At 42.1% G+C, this 5832-nt stretch overlaps 2 long non-coding RNA genes across 2 annotated transcripts in view; one reads left to right on the top strand and one right to left on the bottom strand.

Moving 5' to 3' along the window:
• LOC106525928 (uncharacterized) overlaps positions 1-5832 on the top strand; it is a 101608-nt gene that overhangs the window by 56056 nt on the left and 39720 nt on the right. The window lies entirely within an intron of this gene.
• Positions 986-5832, bottom strand: part of LOC106525930 (uncharacterized) — a 14525-nt gene continuing 9678 nt past the window's right edge. The window contains exon 3 of the long non-coding RNA XR_001311193.1: positions 986-1175. This is a non-coding gene — a long non-coding RNA (uncharacterized LOC106525930). The remainder of the gene's footprint in view (positions 1176-5832) is intronic.

The following is a 5832-nucleotide window of genomic DNA, read 5'->3' as shown; positions in this document are numbered from 1 at the left end:
ACGGATTTGATTTGTGACGGGAAACGAAAGCACGGAGTTCAGGAAACTATCTTCCCTTCAAAATAAGAGCTTGGATTTTAAAGTTTTCCATGTAGTTGATCCAGTTGACCACTAGATGTCAGTCTAACCCCGTTGGCCGATTGCTTCGACCAATTACGTCAAGTATTGAGCTCCAGCATTTAAACTTTAAAAAAAAATTAATCAATACATACAAAATTTTATTATGGATTACAAACATTAACTGTTTTTGCTGGGAAAGGGAGTACTAAACACTGCCTTCCTGCTACGTAAGCAGACACAAAGCATTGTGGGAAATGAGAACCGTGACCCAAAGCAACAGTCAGCAGGATTTATACCTTCACAATAAGTGTGTTTATCTGGGAGGGGTGCTGTTGGATAGATCACATGTGTTGTGATTTATTGACAGTCATACCTTCTGCTGTTGAAGATAATAATGACTGGTAGATAATTAGTAATAGTGGTACTGCATTTTAATTTTAGAAAGTGCAAATCTGCTTATGAATTATAAAAATTAGTAAGACTGTTAAAGTGCAAATGAAATATTTAGGTCCGCAATTAGCGGATTTGCGCTTTAGCSGGCTGGTGCCCACCACTGAATATGTTTAATATTAAAGCTGCTGAAACATAAATCCTGATGTGTGGAGCTTCTTACAGCTTCTGACCATTAAARAAAACACGTTTTGGATTGTGACCCAGTGAAGGTTTTGAGCCAAGGGTTTCCAAAGTGAAGCTTGTGGGCTGTTTGTGACCCTCAGAGTGACTTTCTGCAGGGTCCCTGTACTTTTTGTTCATTTGATTTTAGTTTTAAAAACAAGTAACAAAAAACAGACTGTTTTTCATTTTTTATTTTGTACTATAAATAACAAAAAACAAACCAATGGAAACTTCATAGAAACTTTCCCATCCACATTGTGTGAATGTAACATTACAGTAAGATGAAGCATTTTCCAAGCAAAATCTCCTGATGCTCCTCTGGGAACACCTCCTCTCCATAACAATGGGAAGTAGCTGCAGAGATTGTCATAGAAGATGGTCCATTTCTCACCATGTACACTGTTTCTTCAGAATTTGGTTGTAAAGCCGTTCTAACAGCGCTGAAATCTGCAGACTGACGAGAGCGACACATCAAAGTGAGCAGAGCGCCTTGTATTTACCTGCAAAAATGAAAAGACGGTCTGTTTTCCGTTTTTGGAGTATAAAAAGAAAAAAACATCCGTTTTTTTGCAATATTGTTTTTTTAAAACAAAAACATAATCAGTTTTTAGATTTTTTTTTAAATATCTGTTTTTTTTTTCCATTTTCTTCCGCCTATCCGGGGTCGGGTCGCGGGGGCAGCAGCTTCAGAAGGGAGGCCCAGACCTCCCTCTCCCCAGCCACTTCTTCCAGCTCCTCCGGGGGAACTCCAAGGYGTTCCCAGGCCAGCCGAGAGACATAGTCCCTCCAGCGTGTCCTGGGTCTTCCTCGGGGCCTCCTCCCGGTGGGACGTGCCCGGAACACCTCACCAGGGAGACGTCCAGAAGGCATCCTTACCAGATGCCCGAGCCACCTCAACTGGCTCCTCTGGACGTGGAGGAGCAGCGGCTCTACTCTGAGTCCCTCCCGGATGACCGAGCTTCTCACCCTATCTCTAAGGGAGAGCCCAGCCACCCTGCGGAGGAAACCCATTTCGGCCGCTTGTATCCGGGACCTCGTTCTTTCGGTCATGACCCAAAGCTCATGACCATAGATGAGGGTAGGAACGTAGATCGACCGGTAAATTGAGAGCTTCGCTTTCTGACTCAGCTCTCTCTTCACCACGACGGACCGGTACAGCGCCCGCTTTACAGCAGACGCTGCGCCAATCCGCCTGTCGATCTCCCGCTCCCTTCTTCCCCCATTCGTGAACAAGATCCCCAGATACTTAAACTCCTCCACTTGAGACAGGACGACCCCCCTGACCCGGAGAAGGCACTCTGCCCTTTTCCGGCTCAAGACCATGGCCTCGGATTTGGAGGCGCTGGGCTTCATCCTGGCCGCTTCGCACTCGGCTGCGATTTTTTTTTGAATATCTGCCTTTAAAATGAAAAAACAAATAACCCTCCGGTTTTCATTATTTGTTTTTAAAACAAAAATCGACGAGCCCTGCGGCCTGAAACTGTGATTAAAGACAGTTATCATGTGAACACACAGGCTGCTGCAGATAAAACACCTCAGACACAATTTCAAGATGAGTCTAGTTATTTATTTTTCTTAAATAAATACTAGGTTATGCAGAAAAACAGTCAATGGCAAGTTTATTTATGTAGCCTTTTACATTTCAAAGTTTCATTGAAACAAAAGTGAAAATAAAAAGTCTAAACAAACCAAAGAACCATCAGCTCTGATGTCTCGAGTCAAAACAAGAGAGGAGTCTCACTTCAAAAAGCTTCAGTGAATCATTCTGCTTCCATCGACWCGAAGCTTCAGCTTCTCTAAGACTAAAACAAAGAACAGGACACCTTCTTTAAATCAGCTGCAAAGCTTTAATTCAAACTCCAGGTTGCTCAGTTTAACACTCAGGATTGTTTTCAAAGACACATTCCACGTCCGCGAGCCGTTTTCCCGCCGTGCAGGTGAACAGCCGAGGTTCTGTGTTCGGGCCGGGCCGAGCAGACACAACATGCGGGCCTGTTTACGTTCTCCCTGTTCAGGCAGGATGCTCCGGCGTCTCGGGGACGATTCAGCATCTATTCGTGGAGAGGAGAGCGACCCGAACCTCCGAGTGCCGAGGGGGGGGACGGGGGCAGGATGTTCCAAATCCAGCCTGATTACTCAGCTGCCTCCAACAATGGGTCCACGTTCAGGGAGTCGCTTCGTAAAGAGAGCGCCGAGGATATTTTCAGCATCGTTAAGAGAATACGAGGAGACTTCCTTCACACCACACTGAGAAACCATTTAGTGTCATTCAGGAGGATATTTTTCACTCTACCAGCTGCAGACCCATGAAGCTGGCAGCTGGACGCTTTTTCCAAGGATGTCCTGAAGTTCTGATGTGTGACCTTAGAAAACCCACAAGATGAAAACAAACATTCAAAACCAAGCAGCTGCAGGTTGGAGGTGCTGAAAAACATGCCTGTTYGTTCTATAAAAACAAACAAAACATTTTTTATTTGAAGTGGGGTTGTGTGGAGAGGGTACGAGCAGTCAGTATCTAACCTGCTCTAGTCTTTTTGAAAAAACAGGATGGTTCTACGCTAACAGCTGGTCCAAGCAGAGCTGGGTCATGAAAGTAGGAACTACGTGTCCTGGGCTACACCTCAGCTAGCTGGTTTTTGTCTTATCAATTAGCATCTTGCTACTTTTAGTTAGCCTTTTGATAGTTTRAGCTCTTACATTTTGCTACTTGTACAACATTGGTTAGTTATTTGTTACTTGTTGCCTTTAGCTAGCCCTTTGCATKTAGTTAACATTTTGTTACTTTTAGCTAGCATCTTGCTGTCAGCTAGCCTTTTGTTATATTTAACTAGCATCTTCTGCTTAAAGCTAGCCTCTTATTACTTTTAGCTAGTATCTTGCTGCATTAATCTAGCATMTTGTTGCCTTTAGCTAGCCTTTTGTTACTTTTTAGCTATTATTTTGTTWCTTTGAATAGCAACTTGCTGCTTTTAGCTAGACTTTTATTACTAATTAGCTAACATATTGCTGCTGTCAGCTAGCCTTTTGTTACTTTTAACTAGCATTTTGYTGCTTCATGTTGGCCTTTTATTGATTTTAGATAAGCTTTTACTTTTTAGCTACCATTTTGTTACATTTTGCTATCACCTTTCTGCTTTAAGCTAGCATCTTGTTGCTTTTAGCTAGCTTTTTATGCTTAAGAAGTCTTTTATTTGCATCTTTTTAAATAATTTTAGACTAGCCTTTTGCTGCAAGTTAGCTTTTAGCCTTGAGCTAATGCGTTGCTGCATTTTGTTTACATTTTGCTAGTTTAAGCTTTTAGSAAAYGTTTTGGTAGTTTAAGYTCTTAGGTAGYRTTTTGCTACTATACAGTTTTGGTTAGCTTTTTGGTAGTTTTAGTATCCATTTTGTTACATTTAGCCTTTAGAAAGCCTTTTCATTTTTGACTAGCCTTTTGCTATAATTAGCTTTTATCTTCAAACTTTCAGCCTTGAGTTAGTTGTTGGCTATTTCTAGTAGCATTCTTCCACATATTAGCGTTTTCCTACACTTAGCTTTCAGCTAGTGTTCTGTTATTTTAAGCTTCAACTCATATTACCTCGTTTTATCCAAATAAATGAGCTCTTTGCCTTTCATTTACCGTTTATTTTAGTTTATTTTTACACATTTCAGACATTTTGGGAAACAAAGACTAGAATTTTTATTTTTTTTTTAGCTATAAAAGCAGCTGCGAGTCCAAATGTGTCCCAAACATCTGCTGAAGCTCAGAGCTGAACAATGTCAGCTCTGAGTTTTTGCTCCCAGCAGGCAGAGTTCCTGCAGACGCCTCCGGACTCACTGATCTGAGATCGGTCGCCTCCTTCGGCCTCGACGTGCCTCCCACACAGATTGGCTTCCTCTGTGCTCACGTTTCCGGCCGCAGGACACAAATAACTACATGCAGCTCGCTGTAATGACACGGGCCGGACAGAAAGGCCTGGAATTATGGAGGGAGGTTTAAAAAGAGAAAAAAATCACTACTTTCATGTCGCCTGCTGGAGCCATCGAGCTTTTAAAGCTCTGGATGGGAACTCGGAGAACGTAAAACGTAAGGACATACGTGTAATAAAACCCCTCTCTCTGTCACACACAAATCTGTATTTTTGTTCTTATGAAGACTTCGTAGCCCTGACTCTAACCCTAATCATCAAATAACTCAGGTTTAGAGGTTTTAAGCTGAGTTGTGGTAGTAGCTGAGAGTTACAGCCAACCAAGAACAGGAATATTTCGTCTCTTCTCTCTAACAAACTAAAATGTGTCRGCGCCGCAGAGATGTCCCGGCGGGAACGATTACCTCAGCGGCCCGGTGGGAGTCGGAACAGGAAGCGGCGCGCCTCCGAACAGCAGGATAATTAATTACGCGTCGGCTCGAGGGAACCCTCTGCGTAAACGGCGCCCGGGTCCCTGTGAGGCGGCGCACTTCACACTTTTACTGCCGCTTTTTGTTCAGTGAGAGAAAACAAAAACATCCAGGTCTTGGATGGGAGGGACCACAGTCTAAACATTTATACATTTTTAAATAAGCTGAGTTTAATTGAATTTATAAGGGTTTTTAAGTGTTGCGACTGTCCTACATCAGGGTTAGTCARCTAATTTCTCCGGGGTTCACAGTTACTGCAGGTCAACAGCTGAGGGGCCAAACATCCAGTAATTAAAGTCATTATGTAAATAAATCAAGTATTAAAAAGATCTGTTACCTTTGAAATAGTTTATTTTTGCTGCATTTAATCATGATTACAACATACAGAACCCTGTAAAGGTAGTGATAATTAAACAATATAAAAAAACACATTTTACCTCCTATTTGAGACAAATTATTTTGACATCTCTGACTTGACAAATTTTCAAACCAATTTTATTTTCACTTTCATCATTTTATCTTCAACTGCCTGTAGTTTTAACTGTCTTGGATGTTCTTCTAAATGTTTTTTACCAGCTTGTAGCCAAGATTCTGATGTTTCTGTAGATACCAAACACGTATACGTCTAACTCAGGGGTCTGCAAAGTTTACAATCCAAAGAGACATTTCTGCCACTCAACGCACTAATAAAATGTGTCCAGAGCCGCAAAATAAGCTATAACTGTGATTATCAACTGGTGGTCCGCGGGTCTTTTTGAGGCCTTTTCAGGAACCTTTAC

The sequence above is a fragment of the Austrofundulus limnaeus genome, unplaced genomic scaffold, assembly GCF_001266775.1.
Source record: "Austrofundulus limnaeus strain Quisiro unplaced genomic scaffold, Austrofundulus_limnaeus-1.0 Scaffold248, whole genome shotgun sequence".
NCBI classification, from domain to species: Eukaryota; Metazoa; Chordata; class Actinopteri; order Cyprinodontiformes; family Rivulidae; genus Austrofundulus; species Austrofundulus limnaeus.
Note: the sequence above shows the minus strand (reverse complement) of the source record. Positions and strands in the feature narration are given on the sequence as shown.